Source organism: Monodelphis domestica, chromosome 4, assembly GCF_027887165.1.
Source record: "Monodelphis domestica isolate mMonDom1 chromosome 4, mMonDom1.pri, whole genome shotgun sequence".
Taxonomy (NCBI): Eukaryota; Metazoa; Chordata; class Mammalia; order Didelphimorphia; family Didelphidae; genus Monodelphis; species Monodelphis domestica.
Window position 1 is genome coordinate 104,789,321 of NC_077230.1, and position 12,585 is coordinate 104,801,905.

Here is a 12,585-nt window from a genome sequence, read left to right on the forward strand (position 1 = left end):
CCATTATGGGTTCATAGCTTTCCTGCTGCTTTCCTGTTGTGTTGGGGATATTTTAACTTGATTAAAGTTATTTAAGATTATTTTTATAATTGTATAATTATTCTGAATTAGGGTGGTGACAGTGTGAGAGGATGGAACAGAGCACATGTGAGAGATTGTTGTGGAGGCAAAATTTTCAGCAATCACCAACTGATAGATGTAAAGGAATTAGGGAGAAAAGGAAGAATCAAGAATGATTCTGAGGCTATAACTTGGGTAGTTGTGAGGATAGTGGTACCTTCAACAGAAATAGGGGATCATATTGTAGAAGGAAAAATGATAAATTTCATTTTGGACACAATGACAATATCTGGCATGCCTTCAGCATGGTCAGGTGCAGTCCTGTAGTTCAGGAAAGAGATTAGAGTTGAATATGGAGATTTCAGTCACTTACAAAGTGATGATCACTCTTGGGAGTGATTGATATCAATAAGAAGAAAAGAGGGCCTTTGAAGGTTTGATAGGTTGGTCTACTAACAATGAGGTTGCTGCTTTCACATACACCTTGTCCAGATTCACTTAAGTGTAGACATCTGCAGTGGGATATGAACCACCTAGCTGTCCAGCAGAGTATTCTTCAGAGCTTTTAATCTGGAATTTAGAAGGTTTGGGCAGGGAAAGGAAAGAGGACGGCAAATGGATAATAAATAATTATTACAAATTCAGACCGTTAGCACCTCTCACTTGGAATTATAATTTCTCTCTCTGATTCATCACCCCCTTCTCCAATCCATCCTCTACACTGTTATTAAAATAATCTTTTAAAGTATGTCTGATTGTACCACCCTGCCAATTGATTATCAATCATCTGAGTGTCTATTATGTGCCAAACGTTGTGCTAAGTTTGAAGGATATAAAGACAAAGTTTGATTTTGTAGCAGCCAGAATTTAACAAAGGGCAAGCAAAGGTAATTCTCCAAGCAAGATATCCTTTATTAATAGGAACATTTAATCGATTAATAAAGGACAGATTAACGATGTGCCTGCATTTTCAACAAAGACCCAAAGAGAGGTCTGAGACAGAATCTTTTGTATCTAAGGGTATCTTCCTTCTGATTGACTTGACAGTATATCATTAGAACCTCCCCTGGCAAACAGAAGACAATCCTGATTATTGGACATTTTAATGAGGAGGTGGGATAACAGTTCTCAACCCCTCCCTGTGACCTCATGGTTGGGGGTAGGGAGGTTAGGAGAAACAAGGTTGTCCTCTGGGCAAGACCTTAGTTCAAACTGGCTTCTGTTTATGTTCAAACAATGGACCCCCCACAAGGGGGATATTCAATTTTGCCCTTCAGAAAATGACCTGACCTTCAGAAACCAGAAACCAGAGGAAATAGATAGATTCACATGCTAAATAATACAATCCAATATTAATTTTCCTCAACTTACATTCTTTTAAGGAGAGTCACAGATAAACAAATATAGAATGTGTACAAAATAAATATGCAGTGTTTGGGGGAGGTTATTAACAACTGGGTGAGAAAAATCATTTAAAGGTAGCTGAACTTGAGCTGAGCCTTGAAGGGGCTCCAAAATTCCAAGGAAGGCAGCTAGATGGTGCAATGGATAAAAAGCCCAGCCAGGAGTCAGAAAGATTCATCTTCCTAGGTTTAAATCCAGTCTCAGACACTAGGTGTTTGACCCTGGACAAGTCATTTAACTCCATTTGCCTCAAGTTCCTCATCTGTAAAATGAGTTGGAAAAGGAAATGGCAAACCATTTCAGTATCTTTGCCAAGAAAATCCCACATGGAGTCTTAAAGAGTTAGACAAAAATGAAAATGAGTAAACAACAAAAGGAATTCTAAAAGGCTCAGGTGAGGAAGAGCCTTCAGGACATGGGCAATAGGCCATGGAACATAATAGAAGCAGATGATGGAATGTTGTGTATTAGAAACATCAATCAGGTCAGCTGTGCTGTAGTGTAGAGTTGTAAATGGAGTAATATGTAATCAGCTTGGAAAATTAGGCAGAACTAGATTCTTAAGGACTTTCAATGCCAAACAGAAATTTATCTTTTATCCTAAAGATAACAGGTAGCTCCTGAAGCTTTCTGAGCAGAACTGTAGTATGCCTGTAGTTTAGGAATGTTGGGAAGCTATTTTAAAGATGAATTACAGAAGGAGAGAGTGGATATAAGAATCTGGACATCATATCAATAGTCCAGGCAAAATGTAGTAAGGTCCTGACCTAGAGTAAGAAGAAAGGAGATAGGAGCGTGTGAAGAACTAGATCTAGTCAGAAGACCTGAGTTTGAATTCCACCTCAGACACTAGCTATGTGATCCTGAGCAAGTCACATAACCTTTATGTCCTTAATTTCTTCATTGTTAAAATAAGGGCATTGAATTTTTAAAAATTCTAATGTCCCTTCCAGCTCTCATCTGATGTCTATGATTCCATGAATCCAAGATGACTCCTTGGTTGAAAACATGGATGACTGGAAGAATGATGGTACCTTTAACAGAAAAGGGGAACTTAAGGAAAAGATGTAAGGTTAGGGAGAGAAGACAGCATTAATTGTGAATATGCTGAGTTTGAGATGCCTAAGTGATACTCTGGTGGAGATGAAAAATAAGCAGCTTGAAATTCATGACTCCAGCTCAGGAAAGTAATGACAAATAGAAATGTAGATTGGAGTCATCTGCATAGAAAAAGAAGTTTAATTCATAAGGTTAAGATGATCAAAAGAATACTGAAAGAAGAAAAGTGGGCCCAAAACAAAGCCCTGCATATACTTACAAATGGGAATAGAGAAGGGGAATGAGGCACGTGGATGGTGAACTTGCAAAGAAGATTGAAAAAGAGCAGTCTAACAGAGAGGAATGAATCACATCATAAAAACCACACAGGGAAGAGCTATCCAAATGAAGAGAGTATTCAATGGTGTCCAATGCTGCAGAGACATCATGAAAAATGACTAAGAAAAAGACACTGGAATTATCAATAAAGAGATCATTGGTGACTTTGGAGAGAATAGTTGCTGGTAATTAGTAAAGATAGAATCCAAGTTATAAAGGATTAAAACATTAATTAGCTAAGAAAGTAAATACAATATGTATAGACATTTTCCAGGAATTTAGCTATGAAAGAAAGAACAGATATAGGATAATCACTTGAGGACCAAGTAAACAGGGCCAAGTGAACTTTTTTTAAGGACAGGAAAAATTTGGGCAAATTTATAGACAGCAAGGAAAGAATCAACAGATAAGGGGAATTTGAACATGAGGGAGACAGGAAATAATCAAAGGGTCAACCTCTCCCCCCCAAAAAATGGGAAATGATAGGACCAAAGGCACAGAGAGGTTGGCAAGAAGAGCCATCCCATTCCCCAAAACTAAAGCAAAGAAAGGGAGGATCAGTGGATTAATTTTAGGGTTAATTTTCAGTGTAGAGCTGGAGATGAGAAAACTCTCCCTACGGATAGATTCAATTTGTTCAGTGAATTTTGGGCAAACTATTCACTTCCGAAAGAGGCAGTGTTTTGAACAGCTGTTATAAGTAATTCAAGAAAATTGATTAGGAAAAAGTAAAAGAATGAGCATACAACAGTAAGGGCTCAGATAATATGAAACAAAAATTTAAGGGTATAATCAGCACAATTGTATGGTCTTCTGTGATGTTCAGCTACATATAATGTGCAGAGAAAGTGGACAGTGAAGAGTAAGTAGTGATAAGACAAGAAGACAAAGAAGTCAAAAGCAGAAAATAGTGCAAACTTAAGTTGCTTAACTAAAAAGGGTTAAGGTTTTTAAGGGAAGAAAATGAAGCCAACACAGTGGTGAAATGGCTAGAGGTTGCAGTAAGACTATTGAATGGGTATAAGAGCAGAGAGGCAAAAGAAGAGCTACAAGGCTAAGTTATAAACAAATACCTACTTTCAGAGTTACAGTCACTCCTTCTTTCCTCAAGGATGGGACCTAAACTTCTAATCCCAGCATTAGCCCTCAAAAAAATCTTTCTTTCCAGCCTTATTATATGTTAATTCTCTTAACCTGTCCATCTAAACTAGCTATTCCACAAACTCAACATTCCAGCAATGCATTCATCTGATTGATCACCTCTGTAGACTGACACAGATTATTCACCATTCCCGTAATTCACTCCACCTTAACTTGTACCTGTGATCTTGCTTTTCCATTAAAACTCAGCCTAGGTGTCGGAGGCCTCTGGGAAGCCTTCCTTCTGCTAGCAATTGTTGGTACTTTCTCCTCACATATATTACTTTCTATTAAACCCAGCATCCTCCATGGATTCACTTCCCCAGCTTGCACTGACACTAGAAAGTTGGATACCCCAAGAGGAGATCATCTTGGGTTCTAGGGGTACACCTATGGGTGACTATTCTCAAAACTGGGAGTTTCCAGAGAGAAGTTGTTTCTCCTTCCTAAGAATTGGGCTTCATGAGGTAGGTATCTGTTTCATTAGACCATCAGGGCCAATGTTTCCCTATTACTTAAGAGTACTCTGCATACTTATTCCATTAGTCTTAAAGTTCCTCAAGGGCAAGGGGAAAGTTTCTTCCATTAGACCAGGGCCTCTTCAAGAACAAGATAGCTGGGGGCAGCTGGGTAGCTCAGTGGATTGAGAGGCAGGCCTAGAGACAGAAGGTCCTAGGTTCAAGTCTAGCCTCAAACACTTCCCAGCTGTGTGACCCTGGGCAAGTCACTTGACTCCCATTGCCTACCCCTTACCACTCTTCTGCCTTGGAACCAATACACAAGAATTGATTCCAAGACAGAAGGTAAGGGTTTAAAAAAAGAACAGGAAAGCCACCATACTAGGAGCCCCACACAAGTCAAAAGATATATTTTATCTTTCTTCTGAATATATGAATGCATATATTGTCTTTCATAATATATGTATATTCCTATACATATATTTTCTTTATCTCTTATACCATATATTTTTTCTCTATCTCTTATAACCTAATATAACATTCTACACATAGCAGTTACCCAATTCATCATGTTGACTATGACTGACCATCTTTCAGTTCCTGAATAAAGCCATGGTCCTAGATACTGGTGTTCTATATTGAGGAGGTGGCAACATTTATTACAGGATAAGTAAAAAATAGTAACATGCTATGTTCAGTATGCAGAGATGATATTATTCTTTCCAGTTCAAGTGCTAATCCTCAAATGCTGATCCTGGCCAGTGAGAATCACTCAGGGCCTGTGGTGAATCATTGGAATTCAGGGTGTGTTTAGACTGACCCACTTGGTGGTAACTTGCTTCCTTCTGCACAAAGGCAGCCTATTATGGAGCTTAGCCTTTTCCATTGTGCAATAACATGGTGTACACAAACATACACCTTGCACCAAAATGAAGCATAACTTCAACCTCCTCTCATATACCCCAAATTTCTCTGAGTTGCCAAATTCCTTTTTCCCACTGTAAGTTTCACTTTCCCCTCATTCTTGTGTGTGTGTGTGTGTGTGTGTGTGTGTGTGTGTGTTATATACACCAGTATACCTACACACACACACACATCTCTTTGGGCTTTGGATTGTGAGTGTGTGTGTTATTTTAAATATTTTTTTAATTCAAAGTAGATTTTCTTGGAAAATTGGAGATTAGAGAAAGAAAGAGTGGAGAACATGCTTTGAGTAGAAGCATATTATCTCTGATGGGAGACAACCAAGGGGATTCAATTCATAACAAGAAGAGACTGGGAAACAAATGGGAAAGCCCCAGTTTAAGAATGGGCCATAAACCAGAGGCACTCAATGCTGCCAGTTTTGTGTTAGCAAAAGTTCCTGATTAATATTTCATGGAGAAAGAATTAATAAAACATGCAATTAAATGTTTCATTTTAGTAATTGCATCTTATTAAGAGCCACATGAATAATGTGGGCCTTGTTCTATGGTATTAAGCTCCCACTGCTTTATAGACTCTAGATCAAGGAGATCAATTATTTCATCAAGATGGAGAAGGCTGGGGGCACAAAATCAGACTGAGTCATTTACCAGCATGATTCTTTTAACTGGATCAATCATTATTTCAGTGCTAGTAATTTATTCCTGGAAAAAGTTCATATTTTAGAATCTTATTGTCTTTGCTGACCAGCTGTTTGTAATTGGAATTGGTTGTGGTGAAAGATCTTTCCTGTACAAATCTCCTAATCATCCACCCACCTACTGTCTCCATCCCATTTACCACCAACGCACTTGCATCTCTTCTCATTCTTCCATCCTTCAACTCAACCAGCAAATGATTATTGAACCACTACTATAGACCCCTGCAGGCTAAGCTTCTTTAGCAACATAAAGGAGAAGAGGGGAGCTTGGTTAACACTGAACCACCATAAAATGCCACTGTATGAGAGAAGAAATTCTGACATCCCATTTTGTGTTGTGCATCACAATAGAGACCACACACACTTTTCTCAGGAAAGCTGAGTCCCATTAATTGCCCCTAATCACTGGCAAGTTGGCCCCCATCTGCTCCAGGGATTGGAGATCTGACAACTATGATTTGGGTATTATACTCGGCACTATACTATGAGGACAGAAAATAGAAGAATATACTATATCCTTTAAGGAGCTTAGAATCTGCAATGTGTGTGTGTGTTTCTATACATATACATATAGACATGTGTGTGTGCACGTGTGTCAGGAAAACCTAAGTTCAAATTTGATCTCAGACACCTACTAGCTGTGTGACCCTGATCAAGTCATTTAATGCTTTTGCCTCAGTTTCCTCCTCTGTAAAATAGGAATAATAATAGTATCTACCTACCAGAGTTGTTACAAGGATCAAATCAAATGAGATAATAATTATAAAGTACTTAGCACAGTGACTGGCACATATAAGCCCTATATAAATGTTAGCTATTGTTAGAATTAATATTAATTCATATATTATCAATATTAATATTGATTATAAGTAATAATATTATTTGCTTATATGTAAGTACACATATATATACATGTGTACAAAATGTCTATGTGTGCCTATATATAGTGTCTCTATATTCCTATGAATATCTATATTTATATATGCACTTGTATTTCTATAGACATAAAGATATATATATATATAAATGAAAATATTACAACTAATACAAGGCAGTATATAGTAAGTGTCAAATGAATTGGGAGAAGGATATAAGATGAGGTTTAAGGATGAGAATGAATCTAGCACATGTGAGAGACAAAAATTTATTTCTAGGCAATACAAGGTCTTGTGCACTAGAGACAACAACGATGTGACATAAAATGGTGTATACAATAACAGAATGAATTCTTTTTTTGACCCTTACCTTCTATCTTAGTATCATTTCCAAGGCCAAAGAAAGGTAAGGACTAGCCATTTGGATTAAATGACTTGCCCAGGGTCCCTCACCTAGGACATGTCTGAGGTCAGATTTGAACCTAGACTTACCCTCTCCAGGCCTGGCCCTCTATCCACTGAGCCACCTAGCTGCCCTAAAAGAATGAATTCTATCAACTTCTACATATCTTTATTAAACACCCACTCTTTGCAGGACTTGTGCTTAGAACTGGAGAGCTAATGAAGAAGATCCTACCCACAAGGAGCTTTCCTTCTCTTAAAGAGGCTGTAATATGTACATTGTTAAGTCTGATTGAAAGTAGAGCATGATCAAGCATTTATTAGGCACCTGCTATTTTGTCAGGCACTGCCCTGATATGGGTCAAAGAGCTCTAGGAAACTTTAAGGAGTAAGAGAATATTTTCAGCTGGTGGGGGAGAGAAGGATGTGATTCAGAGCTGAACTGTTGAGTCTGAACACTAAGGACTACCAGAATTCAAAGACCAAACACAAAATGGAGGCTTTTGGTAAGATACTAGATAAACTGGATAGCCCCTGACTCTGAGAATCTAGAATAATGATCTAACTGGAGAAGAAGGTTCAGGTAGATGTTAAAGAGGTGGGTTAAAGCCAGATTGTAGAGGGTCTTTGTAGCATACCAGGTATATTAGCATCTTGAAAGTATTATTGGCCTATTGATATTGTATTGTTGTGGTGGTAAAATGTTATGGGCGGGAAGGATACCTTTTGCAAGAATGCAAGACTCCAAAACTTAGCTTAAAAACAAAAGAGATTTATTAATTTAGAAAGTAATGTTGAGAGTGGCCAGGAGGATAGCAAGGTGGGACAGCAAGATGGGGGGCAGTTCCTGGGAGGACAGCATGAAAGGAAAGGCTGTTCCTCCAAGGAGACAGTATGGATGGAGAGGCTGTCCCCCAGATGACATCAGTTCTGGGATTTATATACTCTTTAGATGCTAGGTCCTGGTGTGGAAGTGACCTAGAGTATTAGTCCCTCAGGCATTTGGTGGAGTGGGGTGGTCATCTGACTGGGGCCTGCCTGGAGGCATAAAGATTCATTTCTTTGTCCATCTTAAATCTAGAAGACAAAAGAGGGTAAACATCTCAGGCCCCTAGTTGGGGTCATTGGGGGTTTCTAGGTTAAGAGTCAGGAGGATGCAAAGGCTAGGGGGTTTCCCTGATAATAGTTAGCCTGGGTTTCTGGGGGTACAGTGCCCATGTCAGTATCTTCTATGTTCATATACCAGACTCATGATCATGTTACTTATTGATTATTGTATTTCCAAATCTTCAGTCCAAAGGACAAAAGAATTCCTGAGGACATTATTTGCCACAGGGTCCTAGCTCCCACCTTGTTACCAAGTCACATGTTTGATTAACCTCCTCCTCTTTGATTACATGATTGTCAATTGAGCCAATGTTAAAGCCTATGCCATGTCACATGTTCTTTAGCTACCTCCCACTCCACATTCCTAAACTCTCCAATAAAAGTTTGAGGACATGTGTAAGGCCTCTCTCAATTCCATCAGAGGAGCAAGCACAATGGAGCCTATTTTTTTTAACTCCATGTCTCTGTGTCTTTATTCCTTTGTCTCTCTCTCAATCTTTCTCTCCTCTATCCATTTTCCCTCAGTTTCCAATCTCCTTCTCAGGTGTCCACCCACAAAAATATTAATATGTAAATGCAGGAGGTTAGTCTTGAGTGCTTAGGTATAAGAATTTTAATATATAATATTAGTATTAAGGAGCTATAGAAAGTTTTTTTAGCTGAGGAGTGATATCAATCAAGAAACATTTGTGAAGCACCTACCTTGTGCAGACACAAAGGAAATAAGCAAAAGGATTTAAACAATTCCTACTTACAAATTTAAATGCTAAAGGAAAATAGAAGTACATAGTGTATATAAGCATATAGGAAATAAGTATAAGGAGAATAAGTGCAAATAAATAGAAAGTATTAAGAGAAACTATAAAATCACTTGAGAGGGAGGACACTAGCAGTTTAGGGGGATCAGAAAAGGTTTCAATGTAGAATAATATAGAAGAATGCCTGGTGGCCACATCTCCAAAGCTTCCTTGTGCTGAGAAAGGAGAAGTCACTAGAAAATTGCTAGGTGATCTCTGCCCTGCATAAGAGACCTGTGTTCTCTGCTCACAGATAGAACTCCCAGGGAACAGGACATTCTACAACAGTCATGACAGTAAATGAACTTCTTCAAGGAAGAGAGGGATTCTCTGAAGCAGAGCACAGAGAGAGTATATAATCCCAAACATAAAGGATGGCCTTTGCTAAGGAACATAGATGCAAGATGGGGTATCATGTGTGATGTGCAGAGAGACAATCAGTATGGCTGGAGCTTTGTGTATGGGAGGAAGAGAAATGACCAATGAAACCAGAAAAATAGACTGGGGCCTAGTTTTAAAGGGTTTTAAAAGATTTCTGTTTTATCCTCTTGGTAACAGGGAGGCTACTGGAATTAAGTTGAGAGTAGCATAGTTACACCTCCCCTAAAGGAAAATCATTTTTAAATGTTTTAAAAATAAATTTTTTTTAAAGGAAAATCACTTTGGCAATTGTGTAGGATAGATTGGAGCATGGAGGGAATTTTAGGAGACTGTTGCAATATTGGAAATAAATGGTAATAAATAGCAATGAATGGCAATAAAGACCTGAATGAGTGGTAACTCTATAAGTAGAAAGGACAAGATTTGAGAGATGTTGTGGAGACAGAAATGTTAAGATTTGGATACTGATTGATCCATGGAGCGAAAGAGAGTAAGGAGTCAAAAATACAAACCTGGAAAGTTAGAAGGATGGTAGTGACTTTGAAAGAAATAGGGAATTCCAAGCTGTGTGACTCTGAGCAAATCATGTAACACCCATTGCCTAACCTTTACCACTCTTCTACATTGGAACTAATACCAGTATTGTTTCTAAGGTGGAAGGTAAGAGTTTTTAATAAAATAAGCAATTTTTTAAAAAGAAAGAAATAGGGAAGTTTGGGAAAATGAAGGGTTGAAGTAGAAGAAAATAAGTTCATTTGGGATATTTTGGATTTGAATGGATTAGAGACATCTAATACCTGTAAAGATTAAAATTTAGGGAGACTGAGGTAGGTAGAAATTAGTTTCTCTCTGCAAGGAGTATTATATTTTTATGAGGTTTATTAAAGGTTGAGAGTTTACGAATATACAAGTAAGAAAAGGCAGGTGCCAGGTGGGCCATAAGACCCACCCAAAATTTCACTCACATCATGAAGCGTGCCAGCAGAGACAGGAAGTCCAAAAGAGTCCAAAAGAGAGAGCCCGCCTATGGTGAAGACCCTTTAAATAAAATTTTGTTCTCGTCCCAGGTGAGAATTCAGTGAGATTAGAGGGCATTCTGGGAGCTAGCAAGGACTCCTGGGGAATGGAGTCCAGAGTTCAAATCTCAATTTTACATACCTAATAGACAACTGCTGATATAAATGAGGGTTCAGGGAACAGATATGATCAAAATATTGCAAGAATATTAATCCTGCTGTAATGTATTATGGATTAAAGGCAAGACTAGGCCAAAGGGATTTAGGACATTATTCCTATAGTCTAAGCACCAAGGAATAAGAGTCATGATTTGGGGGGTCACTGAGAAAAAGGAATGGATATAAGATCTATTATGATGGGAGAATAAATTGTGCACTAGAGAATGGGGATAGCTCTAACACCTTAAGCCTGAGTGACTGGAGCAGTGATGGTCCCACTGAGAGAAAAAGAGATGTCTAGATGAGCTGGTTCTGGGGTGAGGAGGGAGGAGGGCAGAGAATATGATAGAATGTGTGTGTGTGTGTGTATGTGTGTATGTGTGTGTATTAACTAGACAAGACAATGTGATATTGGATAGTTTCATTTGGAGTTTTGTTGCGGTTTTTTCTGTTATGTCTGACTCTTCATGACGACTTGTGGGGTTTTCTTGGCAAAGAATATCACTGAAATGGAAGGCCCAAAATGAAATAACATTGAGTAGGCAGGGTAGAACCATGACAGAAGGCACCAAAAGACAGGTTAGACATCTTGATGTAAGAAAGAGGGAGTCATAGTAGGATTGTGAAGCAAGGAAAAATGAAAGGAAAATGAGTGTTCAAGGGTGATAAACAAAATGCAGAATTAATCTTAATTAAGGTGGGTAGACTGGAGGCAGGGAGGCAAAGTTACTGTTTTGATGTAGAATTATATATCTCTTGCTCTTTCTTAGAACACTGCCTAGCATATAGGCACTTAATTAATGTTTAATGACCAACTTGTCTGGGGCAAAGTTCCTATAACTCCAGTTTGGAATGATAGCTCTAGTTCTCTGTGTGCTAGAATGAGTAAAGAGCTCATAGGATTTAGAGCTGGGAGAAATGGGGTAGAGGACAGAAAAGGGAACTTTACACAAAAGCCCATAGAGAAAATGGCTCACTTGGTTACAAAAAAATGCACATTTCTACAACATTTTAAAGTTTTGTAAAGTGCTTTCCTCAGCAACCCTGTGAGAAAATAATGTTCCTTTTATAGATGAGGACATTTGCCCATCTTAACACAGCTAAGAAGTGTCAAAACCAGGGAACTCCATGGTGCCAGGTGGCTACATCTTGTGTTGAGGAAGGAGAGGTTGCTAAAAAATTAAGAGGTGACCTCTGCCCTGCCTAACAGACCCGTGTTCTCTGCTCACAAATGTCAGGGAACTTGAGTGAACTCCCAGGGAACAGAACTTTCTAGAACAGTCATATCAATAAGGGGAAGGATTTGCGATGGTGGTATGAGAAGGAAAGATATAGTCAAAGACCATTCTAAGGCAGGAAGGGCTTGAGACGGGAGAAGACTAGGAATGGAAGAAGTTAAGGGATGCCTGTCCAGCTCAGCATGGAGTAGAAAATGATTAAGAGCCCTTGATTCCCTGCTTAGGGGTCAACGCATGACCCAGGATAAAAAGATCAAAAGACATTTCTTCAAGGCCCTATGGTCTTTTTGGGTAGGGATGTTGTTTTAACTTTTTTTTCCCATTAGTTTGAATTCCTTAAGTGTGTATCTACTACTAGCCAGGAAATATTTTTTCCTACAACTACTCTCACCTCATTCTATATCTCTATGTGGACAAATTATGGCTATGGTTTTGTGTTGGCTACAAGCTTTGTGATAAATCTTTACCAAACAGTATTAGAACTGGTAGCACATTTATTTTCAGCAAAGATACAATCGTTCTCCCAGTCACTTTGGCTTGAAACCTC